The sequence below is a fragment of the Notechis scutatus genome, chromosome 1 (genome assembly GCF_049901735.1).
Source record: "Notechis scutatus isolate UNSWTSFEM ecotype Mainland chromosome 1, rNotScu1.2, whole genome shotgun sequence".
Lineage (NCBI taxonomy): Eukaryota > Metazoa > Chordata > Lepidosauria > Squamata > Elapidae > Notechis > Notechis scutatus.
Genome location: NC_142009.1, coordinates 151,629,756 through 151,645,569, shown reverse-complemented (window position 1 = coordinate 151,645,569; position 15,814 = coordinate 151,629,756). Strand labels below are relative to the sequence as shown.

Below are 15,814 nucleotides of genomic sequence, written 5' to 3'. Positions count from 1 at the left end.
TAAATCATTAGAATGTGCATTTTTTACATATTATATTCAATGACAAGGAATAATGATTTCTTGGGAAGTATCTTGTTTAGTAGGAATTTTATCTAATACAATATTAAATGAAAATTGTATCATTCTAGTAAAAGAAGATATGAGGGGATGGATGAAAATACCATTGAACATACTGAGAAGAATCATGGAAAAAATCAAAATGGTTTGAAGATTGATATACATTTTGAAAATATTGCCTATTTAGTTCTGCGCAAATAATAAAACAGACATTAATGGTTAACATTTTATACAAAGAAAAAAAAATACCTGGAACTTTTTTTCAAAGTTACAACTTTCATGTGATAAGGGTGGATTAATTTTTTTCTGATTATAAAGCATAATATTGGGCATATTTATTAACCTCCATAATAGACTGGAATATAAATGAAATGAAAAATGAAATTAATACCTTCTGTTGTCATTTAAAGAGCTATTATTAGCTTATTATAATCCTGGCAATTGTTTGCCAGGATTATAAGAAGCTAACAGGAATGCTGCAATATTTTCAGCATTAAAAACAATTGGACGTATTTGGATATTATTGAAGAAAATATGAAAGGTGACCCTAATTGTTATAAGATATTGACCCTTGGCAATAATTGAAACTAATAACTTTATGAAATTGTTCTTTCCTCAAAATATAATTTGAAAAGGGGATATCAACTAAATATTAATGCCATTTAAAAAACTAAATTTAATTTACCAAAAACAGGAATTTAATACGAATATTCCTTCTTTTGTTTGAATGTTTAACAACCTCTTGAAACTCTATCTACTTTGAATTAGGAAATATTCTTCTAGCTTCTAAATCAATAACCCAATATTACAAAAAGATTGGGTAATATTCAAGAAATAGGAGGGACTTGGAATAACCTATATATAGGTGTATGTATATACACATACACATACATATACATCTTGAAACCGATGGGGTGGAACTGCCAGTTGGTCACATAGCAGGCATAGCAATCATACAGATTAGCTGCAAGTACCTTGGTCTCTCACAATCACATGGAAACCATGAGGAGAAGATAAGAAAGATAGCAGTATACAAGTATCACAAAAGGATAGGATAAGTTCCAAAGAGCCCATTCAAGGTGAAGAACAAGTTCCATGCCATCAACTTACTTACACCCTATACACCCTCATCACATATCCTACCAGTATACTGTGTTGGCTAAAAAGAGACATAGAAACTGCTGATGTGAAGGCCCAGAAGCTCCTCGCAATTAATGGAGGTTTCTACCCCATGGCCAACACTTAGAGACTGTACACCAATTGAAAAGAGGGCTGGCTGGATCTAGTGTCAAAAATATTGTCCTGTATGAAACCCAGAGCATCTAGAAGTACATAAGTAAGATGGCATTGAAAGATGAATTGCTAAGAAAATGCCTGAGGCAGTAGCAGATATGGTAGAAAGATCAAACAGAAGAAATGTCATGATGAAACCCTTAACCATCAACAGGTAACTGAGTTGGCTGACACTGAGAAATCCTACCAGTGGTTGGAAAGAGCTAGACTAGAAGACAGCACAGTGGCACTGATCATAGCAGCACAAAAAGAAGCACTAAGCACTAGATTCATAAAAGCAGGGGGCTACCATACTAGACAGAACTCAAGGTGTGTACTATGCAATCTCAGAGACAGTACAACACACAGTGGCAAAAGATGCACCCAAAAAACAAAATACACTGAATGGCAGAACCAAATAGACAGCACTGTGTATATCTTCAGTGTATAGGTTACACCCTCCCAAGTGCAGATTGGAGATTTAACAGAAGGTTGTGGAGAATAACAAGGGCTAAGATCCTGTGGGATTTCCAGATCCAAACAAGCAGGCAGGTATTGCCCAATTAACCAGATATTGTGGTAGTAGACAAGGATCAGAAGACAGCAGTGGTGCCAAGTGATTGCAACATGAGGAAGGAGTATGAGAAGCTGGAGAAGTACTAGGGCCTGAAGGAGTAATTAAACAGGATGAGGAAAGTAAAGGCCAAAGAACCCCACTAGTGTTGCCAAGTGAAGCAGTTGTTAAGTGAGCTTTGCTCCATTTTACAACCTTTCTTGTCACAGTTGTTAAGTGAATCAGTGAAGTTAAGTTAGTAACACAATTTTTAAGTGAATCTGGCTTCCCCATTGACTTTGCTTGTCAGAAAGTCACAAGATGTAATTACATGGGATACTGCAATTGTCATAAATATGAATTAATTGCCAAATGTCTGAATTTTGATCACATGACCATGGAGATGCGGCAACGGTCATAAGTGTGAACACAGTCATAAGTCACTTTTTACAGTGCCTCTGTAACTTTGAACGGTCACAAAATGAACTGCTGTAAGTCAAGGACTACCTGTATGTCCAATTATATATGCAACAATATATATATGTAATTATACATATGATAGCATGTTTAATTATATAGTAGGATGGAGAAATATTATGGCATTGTTGTAGTTCTTTTATCATATTATTCATTTTTAACTTTTATTTACCTTTCCTTTTTGTCTTTTCTTGTGAGTTTGCATTACTTGATTTTAGGTACATGACATCTTACGGAATACTTTGGAATGAAATTAGTAGGTTTTCATTTTTCATAGTCTTCATAACATTCAATAAAAGATATATATATTTTTAAAAGGTGTCTCTAATAGATCGTGGAGAAAGCTAAAGTCCCACCAAACATATGCTCCCTTCATAACTTTTCTGAAATGAATGCAGGTTCAGTTCAATCAAACTCACTGTGACAGTTTATATTAAAAGGCAAAGCTTCTTTGTGTGCACTGTGCTCATGAACCTCAGCATTCATGCAATTATTCTTCCTTGTTGCTTAGCTACAGCATCCTAACTCTTTGGTCTCATGACATCTGAAATCCATTTGATAGCTTTTGAAGCTTTTGTAACCAGAAATTCCTAACAGTCCATTCCAAAGGAGTTTGACACCTTTTTCTCCCATCATTGTTGACATGGTACTTTTTAATAGGGTGCCACACTGCTCCTTTTGCCACAGACCATAACAATTTGCACTTATGGAGTGTAATTCATCCCTCTGGTATGCATTCAAAATGGTTCCACTATATCTGGCTTCAGTATCCTTTCAAAGAATCTACTTAACCAGCGCAGTTCCTTGGCTCCCCCCACCCCCAGAATGCACAGTGTAGTGCCAGAATTACCAGTCACACAACTGCAAACAGCAATAGCAATAGTGCTTAGACTTATATACCACTTCATGGTGCTTTATAGCCCTCTCCAAGTGGTTTACAGAGTCAGCAACAATATGAGTCCTCATGCTGAAACAGCTTGTCCTGTATTTATCTGGGAAAACAGATTAATCAATGCCTTCTACATCAGGAGTCTCCAACCAATGGGCCTCAGACCAGTATCAGTCTATGGTCTGTTACAAACTGGGTCATTCAAGCAGTGGGCGAACAAGAAGTTTCATCTGTGCATGCATGGGATCTAGGTTGCACGTGAAACCATCTCCCTCCCCCAGTCTGTGGAAGACAAATTTTCTTCTGAAACGGGTCCCTGGTGCCAGAAAGATTGGAGATTGCTGTTCTACACTGTACGTGTCAAAGAAGCAGTCACAGCAGGTCTGGCTTTACATCTTTAGCATTCTGCTGATGTGAAAGGCGGAAGCCTCTTCTGGCTCTTCCTGAGTGAGAACTGAGGGATATGAATGAGGGGAACCTATGAAATGAGTGGAAAATAAAACCTGCTTTTCTAATGATAGGAAATGAGAGTAGAGGAAGCAAAGGGGAAGTCACAGCTCTTCCACATTTCCGTTATCCATGTCACAATTTGATGCCTTCCAGTTGCATTGGAGATGACATCTCCCACAATTCCCCAATGGGGAATCCCCCTAATGGAACCCCTGATCTGCACAGAGCATCTATAGGAGCCGTGTAAATAGTGAATTAGGCATCCAGAAAGGGAGAGGGAGGGTTTTCATGTGGTTCTGTTCATTGAATGAATGTAATTGACATTGTAGCATAGCTACAAATACATTCTCTAGAGATGCATTATTTTGAAGTTGGCGAGAGAATGCTTTGTCAGTACAGACCATTCTCAGGATTCTGGTGCAAAGGAGGAACAGGACATAAACCTGACAGCATGCCTAGCAACTATTTCTTCTCCTTCATATTAAGTTATTCTGTGTCAGTGAAGGATGAGGGAAATGCATTTTCTAAGGCTGAGTAAATCTAACCTTAGGGAGTTTTATTAATCAGAAATAGGTAATACATTTAGTTGACAAGATCTAAATGTAAATTAAGGGTCTCTGAATACGTTATTAAGCATTTCATTCAGCAGCATAAATTTTTCTTGGTAGTTGATTTGCCATAAAACCAAAGAACCCACGAAAGGAGAAACAGGAAGAAAGGAAAGGAGCAGTAATTGGGAGAGGAATGAATCCGTAGCCATGGAGACTGTCCCTTGAAGGAAGTCTTCCTTTCATGAAGGATGATTTCTCTTGATGTTGCTTTTGCAAAGAGCTGACAGAAATCGTTCCATGAGAATGCTTTAAGAAAAGATTCAGAAGCTTGTATAACCATGACAGCATATGTAAACATGTATTCAAAGTATGCTGTTTTTCAACAGACAGTGCCTTCCAATCTGGACTATAAGAATTAAATTGTAATCTAGTCAAGGATCTCCAGTTTTCAGCTGTGCACTCACTGGTACAGTTTTTTGTATCCAATAATGAAATAATAATGATAATTCTCTAGAAATGGTCAGCCTGCCCACATCACTAGAACAATCATTGGAAACCAATGGTTCATAGGCCTATTCTGATCTGCACCAAAGTGTAATTTTACCCCTCTCAAGAAACAACGGAGGATAAAGTAAAATTCTACTCTCTTTCTCCCAGCCCATTACTCCATCCTCTTTTCCTCCTAGTCCTTGTTGATAGTTCTGGAAAATAATATCAACAGTAATAAATATCATATTTTCATTGTGGGCATCGTCCATGCTCAAAGAGATATTCCCCCAATACAGTTATATCTTTTCTTCTATAATTATGCAGGACCACGCAAAAAGTAGGTAATGTATGGGACCTACTTTACCCTATCTTCTGGCACTAAGAGGTTGCAAGATAAGAAAGAAAGAAAGAAAGAAAGAAAGAAAGAAAGAAAGAAAGAAAGAAAGAAAGAAAGAAAGAAAGAAAGAAAGAAAGAAAGAAAGAAAGAAAGAAAGAGAGAGAGAGGGGGGGGGAGGGAGAAGGAGAAGGAGAGGGAGAGGGAGAGGGAGAGGGAGGGAGGGGAAAAAAGACAGTCTTCTTCAGCCACATGGAATCCTTTAACTTTGGAAGACCAACATAATTGAAGGGTACAAAGTTGTGGAATATTATCAGAACAGATATGCATACATTATGGACGTCTTTGGGGTTTTTTTAGCAGGTAATTTCAATTAATTACTATTGCTAAAGTAATTTCCATTTTTAGCCATATTTTTCCTGAAAAGAAAAAGGGCTTATATATAAACAAATAAAAGAATCTTCATATCTATTCTTTCACATTATAAAAAACACCAGTTATAATCTTCCTTTTTTTGTTATCACCAATCCAGTATTGCTGATATCCAGAATACAGTTTGGGGTAAGATGCATTTATGTCTCAAATGCTACATTTTTGTTTTTCACTGTTTTTGGCTGTCTAGTTCACACCATTCACATTAGGACCTCTTTCTTTGTAACCTAACCTCCTTTTGAAGAATTGCTTAGCTTCTTGGGATAACCCTGCTTATTGGAAAAGTCAGGAGAAGCGCATATATTATTGCTGGTTGAAGCATCCCTCTCTTCCATTTTATGAACACATACAATGCGAAATAATACTTCCACAATGCAGCAAAGAATTTGTCATTCCCTTCTGAATACAATCTGAGTATTGGAGAACCAGCTCAATGCCCCTGGTCTTTGACACAGCACCATGCAACCACATCCATTGTGTGAAACAGCACATTCTTTTGGAGATAGGGAATATCTTGACAGCACAGAATAATTAGAAGTGTCTTTATATGCAAATCAGAGGGAAGAAGCTGAACAAAGAAAATCATTCACAAAAGAGTCAAGAAAAAGGAGCAAAAAGGAAAGACAAAATGGAATCATTTAGGAAATGTGTTCATTTTCCACTGGTTTGTTAGTACTTTTTATAAAAGGAATGCAAATGGACTAATGGAAAAAAGCTATTGCAATAAAACCCGGGAGAATGCAAGTTTATAGTATTATCAACTCAAAGTCACATTGGCCTTATCAACGTCTGCATGCTGCATTTGTGTTGCTAAACAATCACCTTCTGGAATTTTTATGCCCATTCAAATTTTTGATGACATCCTGAGATTGTTTTTTAAAATTATAACAATTAATATTTCTTTGCAGATGATTTTAAAGGACAGGATTAATAATTGCCCCACAAAGGAGAGAACAGAAATAGAACTGGAAGGGACCTTGGAGGTCTTCTAGCCTGGCCTCTGCGCAAACAGGAGAACTTATACTATTTCAGATACGTGGCTATCTAGTCTCTTCTTAAAACCTCCAGTGATGGAACGCCCACAATTTCTGAAGACAAGCTATTCCACTGGTTAATTGTCTTCACTGTTAGGAAGTTTCTCCTTAATTCCATGTTGCTTTTTTCTTTGATTGGTTTCCAACCGTTGTTTCTTGTCCTGTAGAATAATTTGAGCCCATCTTCTTTGTGGCAGCCCCTCAAATACTGGAATACTGCTATCATGTCACCCCTAATTCTCCTTTTCTTTAGACTAGCCAAACCCAAATCCTGCAGCTGTTCTTCATGTTTTAGTCTCCAGGCCTTTGATCATCTTAGTTACTCTTCTCTGAACTTTTTCCAAGGTCTCACCATCTTTTTTGTAGTATGGTGACCAAAATTGGTTGCAGTATTCCAGGTGTGGTCTTATTAGGGTTTTATAAAGCAGTACTAATTCTTCGTGTGATCTTGATTCTATGCCTCTGTTTATACAACCCAGGATTGTATTAGCTATTTTGGCTGCTGCTGCACACTGCTGACTCATATTCAAATGATTAGGACTCCAAGGTCCCTCTCACAGTTATTGTTTTTGAGCCAGGTCTTGCCTAATCTGTACTTATACAGAATTTGTACAATCCATGATTATCATAACATACAATTCAACATATCTATGTTTGATATAATATTATGTGAATTAAAGTTGATGTCATGGGACTTGACACTGCTACATCTACAGATTAGAGCCTCTTTGTTAGAGTCATGATTTTCTTTGTCCTATTTTACTCCTTTGCTGTCCTACTTTGCATTCTCTCCTTCTTCAGATAGCAGTATGTGGCTTATAACTGTAATATGAATAATTTCAGAGAAGATCAAGAAATAAATCAGATATATGGGAATGAAGGTAGAAGCTGGAGGAACCAGACTTAAACAGCAGATGTTCTAGCAGTTCCTGGAACAATAGATGTGTTTGGGACTCTATGTTTTATTGTGGATTGGAGAGATATATCAAAAACAAAAGTAATGATCTTCACCAGTGATGGGATTCAAATTTGTTTACTATCGGTTCTGTGGGCATGGCTTGGTGGGCTTGGCAGGGGAAGGATACTGTAAAATCTCCAGTATTTGCCAGTTCTCTGAACTACTCAAAAATTCTGCTACCGGTTCTCCAGAACTGGTCAGAACCTGCTGAATACTACCTCTGCTACTTATTGTCATAAAATAGACAAAACCAGTATCAAACAAATCAGAACTTTATATATCTAAGAATAGCTTTTCAATTTTCCCTGTTCCAAAATGAGATATTAAAAGCTATCATAAACTAGACTCATTGGATTGTCAACCCAATCTTGCATTTTGCAGACAGTGGAAGTAGCAACTATGTTCTCACAGCTATGAATATCTTGAGAACTAAAATAATTAGTTTTGGCTCCCAAATTTGCTTCAATAAAGAACTCAGTCCTAAAGATTGATTGCCTCACAATTTACCCAAATCAGTCTTTTATTTGGAATTAAGCCTTGCTTCTAAGGAGGCTCATATGAGACTTTGACATATTAGGTTTTGGGCCAAATTAATTTTCACAAAATTTCTTGTACCACTCTAATTTTCCTGGACGGAGTCTTTTTTTTATTTAGTTGGGGGAAAATGTTATTGACATCAACAACTTTTCTAAGCACCCTCAAACTGACCAAATTACTACTACTCTCCTCATCATTTTCTGTAGGTTTTGTATGGTGGAATGTATTTTATCCCAACAAATTAGCAGACATGTTGAATCTTTCTCTTTGGTGAGATTTAACTGTCTGCCTTTTAAGGTATCTGAGAGAAACACATTATTCTAATCTAGAATCAATTATTCCTTTGTCAATTGGGAATTATTGAATTTATTATCTACGTTTTATTGTGCTGCCCTTTTTATGTAGTGTGCTGTATAGATTTATTAACTCCCCTGTTGTTAGGCTGTTCTGGTTGTATGAGGAGAAAACTTACCTGGCTGAGATGTTCTTTGAAACATAAAGCTAAATAAACTTATAACTATGGCCATTATGAAAATAGATTTTTTAAAAGTGTTACATATTGTTACAAATATCTTATGTGCTTATTTTCCTCAAAAAAGGGGATACGAAGAATCAATAGCAAATGTTCTGATTTATTTAGTTTTCTATTTTTATTTTGCTTATGTTTATATTTTTTCTATTTCATATAACATTTTTATCTTTCTAATTGCTTTATTTCTTTCATCTCTATAGCTTCATTATTATTTGGTCTCAGAGTATAAATAAAATTATTTCTCATTATTATGATTACATTTTGTCAATCTAAGCTCTCAATTTGGAGTTTCCCCCTTATTTTACCTTATTGGCCAGAACTTTTCTGCTGATTTTACTTTATTTCCCAATCTTTCTACTCTTTATTTCCAAGCCATCTCACTTTGTCTTTGTCTCAACCCCCACCCCCACCCCCGTTTCTGCTCCTGTTTTTTTGGGCTTCTCAACCTCCTGCCTTCTATGTCTTATGCTTTTGATTACTCAGTCAGCTTGTATCAAGCTGTTCTGTTCTGTACAAAAACTAGTTACTGAATATTGATCTGGACAAAGCAGGACAGTAAAGTTCTGTGACTGAAAGTAGTATTTACCATATGCCTTCTGAAGTTTGAACAGCTTTCACTTGTGCCTGCTTCTGGATCTTTGATTCTTCAGAAAAAGTTGGCCAAACTGCATTTTCTTTCCCTATTATCTCCTTTGAGAAAATACAGTTGCCACCATCTCTCTATGTATTGAAATTTCAGGTATATACATGATTTCTCATACTGGTAACAACTGTGTCATAAAACATTGTGCAATGAAAAATCAGAGGGAATCAAAATGCAGTGCACTGCTATGCAGAATCCAAAAGAAGATAAAGTCTGGTGGAGCCATGTATAGCTAGATCCAAATGAGTACATTTTGCAGTTGACATGCACAAAAGAGTTTGACAATGGGCTGAATTTATTCATCAGTTGCTTCTTTTGAAGAGATGTCAAGCAAAGCTTTGTTCCTTTTAATAAGACATTTAAGCATTTCTGAAACAACCATCCACAACAGATCCATGGCTGGCCTCTCCCACTATAGTTCTAAATATTATTTCAGAAACTTGAAAATAAAAATAACCCTTATGCCCTATGTGATTTGGATTACACAGTACTTGTAGGGCATATTTATTTTCCATGTAGGCATTTAGATAAAAACCAATACTAAGTTCTAATTAGAAGAGGCATTTTTCATCTTCCTCTTTAAACCTCTGGTTTATTTTCAAATGGATTCATTCCTGTTCACTCATTAAAAAGATCTATTATTGAGCAAATGTATTAGCTTTTATAAAAAAAAGAATAGATAAAAACAAGGGAAGGTAAATAGATTATATAAGAAGAGAGCTTACTGAAGAAGAATCAAGATGATTTTTTTTCAAAGGTTAGATCTATCTCATTAGCAGTTTAGGATTCTTTGAAAATGTTAACAATCATATGTAAACAATACAGCCCCAGATTGCATTTGCATATTTAAAAGGTTTTTGATTAAAGTCCCTCATAAAAGGTAGTTTGAGCAAATTTAACAGTCAAGAGATCAATGGACATATCCAATCACCTGACTCTTGGTTAAAAAACAAAGCATAGAAATAATTGGACACTTCTTATAATAGGGAGAGATGCACAGTTAGGCTTTCTTAAGAAGCTGCATTAGGACAAACACATTTTAATAACTATATCAATGACTTGGAGTTAGGAATAAACAATAAGGTGTCCTAGTGTCATCACACAAGTCAAAATACTACAGAGAATTTCAAAAAGATCCCTTTAAACTGTCTGAGAGGAGGTGTCAGGTGCAAATAACCAGGAGCATTCCCTGAATTCAAACACAGAAGAGTTTATTGCTACCTATACACAAGAACCTGATCAACTAACGGTCAAAGCTAAATTAGCACTAGATAAACATTTCACAAAAATGTTGGCTGGGGAGGCAACTAAGGGAGGCAGAGAAAAGAAATGTTGGGAAGACTGGCAAATAAGCCAGCAAACAGATTACGTTGAGGAAGGTAGGATCTTGGAAGGAAATAAACCAGCTTTGCCCTACTTCACCCTGTGAGATCTTTCCAGATTTTATTGTGGGACAACCAAGATGTTTCAACTTTCTGAAATGATATATTTATTGAGGATTTTAAAAAACACACATGATTTTCCATTTGGGGCACATACCTAAAAAAATGGGCTAAACTAAATGGTAAAAGAATCTCCCACTAGCTACATTACAGATTTAAGTCATATACATGAGATCATATTTTTTATTATCAATCAATTACCCCTGAGCGACTATTATTAATACAGTTACATTCTGATTTTATAGCCATTGTGTCACAGCCCTAACCATTAAACAAAATAAGTACCTGTCACCCTTTTGAATAAATGTTGCTTTTTGCATTTTTTCTCCTTATAACAATATATTAATAAATACATTTAAAATGTTGAAAATGTACATTACCCTCATTATAAATAAATAATATCTTTACATTGCTTACTGCTATTTAGTGCTAAATATTTTTTTAAAAAAATTAAAAATTGATATTTCAAGCTAGAAGGTGGTCTAGTCTCTTATTGTACCTTTGGTTTTTTTTAAGTCTTAACATTTTGTCAGTTAAGCAATGGGAGAGGCACCATTGTTGGGCTGTGCTTTTAGGGCATCCATTGGCCTTAAAATCTTGGGTTAAATGGATGGAGAAACCAAATCAATTTACTCTTTTCCAACAAACTTGCTCCAGAGAGATTCCAAGGAATTGGTCTACTTATTGGTTTCTTGGTCTACTGCTGCGGTTGTCAGTTCCGCTTTCTGAGAGCTATCTTCAGGGTGCCCTATCTACCCCAGAAGTCAATAATGCAACCATTTTTCTAAAGAGCCTTAAGGAGAGCTATTTTATGGTTACATTTCAGTCTGGAGTTTTTCTAGGATGTACAGCAGGGTTTGAAATCAATATAAAACAAAGTTCTAGATTTAATGAGTGAGATCAGGGAAAATATATGGAAAAGGTGAGCCCGGAAAACATAATTATTTAGCTTCCTGGCTCAAGGTGAATTATACGTAATCTCTCTGAAGTCAACAGCCTTCCCATGTGTCAAAGAGGGATTTAAAAGATTTTTGAGAGATTCTGAGCAGCTGAAAAAGCTTGGTGAGCTACCAGTAATATAGAAATACTTTATGCAATAAATGTATGTTAGTCATCAGTTTAGCCAGAGTCCACAAAAAGCACAGTTGAAAAACAGCAGGCCAGATTCCAACCTCCCCCCCACCCCCGTTCTGTGATTGTGTCCCTCTGGAACAGTTAAGCTGTTCACTGAAAATATCTGAATTGGTTCCTTTCCAGTGACACAGGGGAGAGCATACAAAAGGAATATTACCTTGAGTTTGTTGATGAAAAACAGAAAGAGGAAATATATCTACTACTGTCTTTCAACAAAATGAAAAGGGTTATTTCAGTTAGCCTGTTGTTCTTCTGAGATAATTTCCCATCTGCATCAAAGAAACAACTAGAACAACTTTTATGAAAATTAAAATAGAAACTGCCCTATAAAGGAAGTTTTTGCAAATGTTATTTCTTGTACATTTGTAAAAGGGGAATGGCATCATTTGATCATATGATTAGGTACATGACTACAACGGTATGTAGGAATGATATGGGAGCCTGGGCAACGAGATGCTGCCAAGAAATGGTCCAATGAGAGTTGGCATAGCCCCCAGATGGAAATCTACTTTTAGAGGTGGAGATTAATGCCAGTCTTGCAAAGCAGGCTAGTTAGGAAACAGGAAGGTTTCCTATCTAGTTTACCTTGTATCTTTTGATGTGACAAAGGATGCAAACCAAAGTTTAATTTAATGGTTAACTTTATGGACTTTATGGGACTTTCTCTCACTCATTGATTCTACCCATTCTCTCTAGTTTAGCAAGAAGGGCATACCCCAGATCTCAGCCAGATATGGAGTGCTGGCTGCCAGGGCCAAAGTGGGCACCCTTTTTGTCATGGCAGCCTGCTTTCTGGAATATCATCCCTCCAGAGATTAGATTGGCCCCATCTTTGTTGGACTTTCATAAGGAGTTTAAGATGTGGGTCTGTACTGAAACCTGGGGCCCTGGATGTGAGATGGATCCAGTTTCTTGGTTAGGTTGAACGGTTATCATGGCTTTTATCATTTACTTTTCCAGCTGCTATGAGTTTTACATTTTTGTATATGTTTCCTTATTATTTTTTAATGTTGCTAGCTGCCAAAGTCATGTATTTGAGATGGGTGATTTGCATAAACGTAATAAATAAACAAATATCTAGATTGTCTTCATCCAGAAGCTATTCTATTATGTCAAGCTTATCTTCAGATCACAACAAGATGAGTTTCTTTCCCAGAGGATGATTGAACTTGAGTTTCTCTGTGACTGGGTACAGCAAAATTGTGATATATCCTCCTTTTTTCCGCTGATCATTCTAACTCCTCTTGCAATCTGTCCTGATTTATAGTACTACTTCCTCCTTTTCTTCTTTCCATACCCTAGCTTTCCTTTGATGTTGCTCTTTTCTTCCCACTCTTCTAGTTTTCTCTTGTCTCTCCCTCCCTTTTGTTTTTCTTAACATGACCCTTCACATTCCCAAAATATGGGTTTGTCAGTGGACTCACAGAGATTCCTCATGAAGGAAATTTAGAAAACCATCATATGTCATAAGTCTACCATGCCTAAAGTACCCAGAGCAAAATATGAGCACTGATATTCCAAGTGAATCCTGATAACCACTGGACTTGTGGAGAGCTTGAAACAATTGCTTTTATTCGATGATCAGCTGAATCGCTCCATTGGAGCAGAGTGATGAATCAAAGGACAGATGAGTTTTCAAAGAACGTTGTAGATTTTTTGAACCATGACAGATTCTGTGGTGGGGAGGGTTTGTAACAGCCTCTGGCATTATTACAGGCAGTACAATGCTTCAACTTTATTTGTCTATATGGAGAATGCTGTAGGTGGGGACTGAATCATGTGATGGGCATTCGGACGCTGACCAGCCAACCAATGTGAATTATCACTTTAATAACGTCTCTGCCTCTCACAGCTCTTGTAGATGGCAAGCTAACATTACTACGGGCTTCATTCATTTATCAGGACCTGCCTTATAACTCTTTACCTGATAAAACACCTGGGAAATTATTCTTCCATACAGATGTTGTCAGAACAATGGAATTTAGTTCTCTTGAGCATAGCCAAATTTTCTTATACTGCCTGTAAATTTAGGTACATCTTAGATTGCCCACTATTGAACCCACCACCAATCTTGTCTTGTCTTGTCTAGTCTATTTTTTATTTTTAATATATTTCATTTGTAACTCTGGTCTGTGATTGTAATAAAATTCTCACTTACCCACTCATTCCTGGAATATTATATTCCTCTGTCTGTGTTGCCAACCCAACTGGAAGTTTATCTCAGTTTTCAGGACTCAAAATAACTGCTCCACACGAAACACCAATCAGTCCAAAATACATGCTTACACCAAACCTTTTAAACTCTGTATGATTGGGGCAGCTCTGATGTCTCAACAATGATTATTGTAGTTAGCAGGTCAATGCTTATTACATGTACTAACTGAAACCTATGCTAAAGGAAATATCCCTTGTACAGTTTAGGTATTTTGTATGACAGTATTAGTAAATCAAATATAGAAAGTTTCTAAGAAACAGTGTTTGGTCACAGCCCTTAAAATAAAAGAATTGGAGGTAGAGGAAGAGAGAACTTGCTGCTGTCATAGTGTGATAGAAACCAAGCAAGATTTCTAAACTTTACTATGACTCCAGACAGAATCAGTGGACTTCAGAGCCAAAAAATACTTAAAATACTTAAAATCAACTGCGTGAGAATAATACATTATTTGTTAGATGGGCAGACTTTTGCAAAGTGACAGAAAGCTTGTTATATAAGACAGATATTCCATTATTAGGATTAAGATTTTACCTATATAAATCTGTTTCAAGAGTATATGCACTGATATAGTTGGTTATCCCAAAATAAGTTACTATTTGTGATAGAAAGTGGTGTTATCTCAGGTTAGCTGCTTATAAATACCTATCAAACAAGAGGCAGGAAAAAAAGCCCAAGTGGAATACAAACAGAACATTGCTGCTGAAGCCATCTAAAGGTATCTGAAATGAACAACTCACACTTGCACATGGCCCAAATAGCACGTTAAGCATTTGTTTTATAAGCCTTGCTACAGAACTACATTAATTAGTTGTAAAACTGCTGTGCCATGCTAAACATATAATCTTTTAATGATACAACCTTTTTTTTTTTTGCCTGCTCTAAGCTGTAACAGAGTTGTGTTTGATTAAAAAGAAGGCCTTGCCTTGGTGAATTATTTAGAAATAAGTACTCCATATTTAAGACTCCAGAAACCCATATATCCCATGGGGAATATTTTTAAAAATTCCAAGGCCACCCATAAACTCTTAAGCTAATGGCTTAATTATGAAGGCATGTGTGCAAGGATAATCCTTCCAGGACAATTTCTCACAAACCTTTAAAGTTTGGCCCACTTTTTCATGGACCAGCCCCTTTCTCATAGCATGCTTATTTGTTATGATATTATATATCACCGTGCCTTTTTGTTTCTGCTGCCTTGATCAAGTAATTAATAGAGAATATTTCCAGTGATGATGTTACCTAGCCCACTAACACAAACCAAGCTCAGAGAACATTAAGGATCTAATAATTAAACTCTAAACTGCTATATTTTCTACTATCAGCATATTTCCAGCAGGCGATAAATCTAGACCCAACTGAATACTGCAGAAGATAAGAGGGTCTTTCCCACAAAGGGTCAAATTTGCTATGCAACTTTTGTTATACTCTCAAGATATCAAACTTGTACTAATGCTACAGTACTCATTCTTCTGCCCAAATAGACCTTGCTTTACCATGATGTCCTATCCAACTTGGTATCCCAGTCAAGCCAATGTGGATGAAGGTCCTTCAAAACCATCAAAGCCAACCCTCTTGATATCCCGTCACTCTCAAACACCAGAGGGAGCACTCAGAGGTGGTATTCAGCAGGTTCTGACCAGTTCTGGAGAACCAGTAGTTTGGAGAACCAGAAAATACCACCTCTGACTGGAAATTGTACAGTATCCTTCCCCTGCCACGCCCACCAAGCCACGCCCACAGAACCGGTAGTAAAAAAAATTGAATCCCACCACTGGGAGCACGCCACAAGAGCATGTCCTTAGGTACATTTGAACA

The 15,814-nt window shown here is 36.6% G+C and overlaps 1 protein-coding gene across 4 annotated transcripts in view; it reads right to left on the bottom strand.

Annotated features, from left to right (window-relative positions):
- MACROD2 (mono-ADP ribosylhydrolase 2) overlaps positions 1-15,814 on the bottom strand; it is a 1,127,501-nt gene that overhangs the window by 157,788 nt on the left and 953,899 nt on the right. The gene's annotated exons all lie outside the window — the stretch shown is intronic.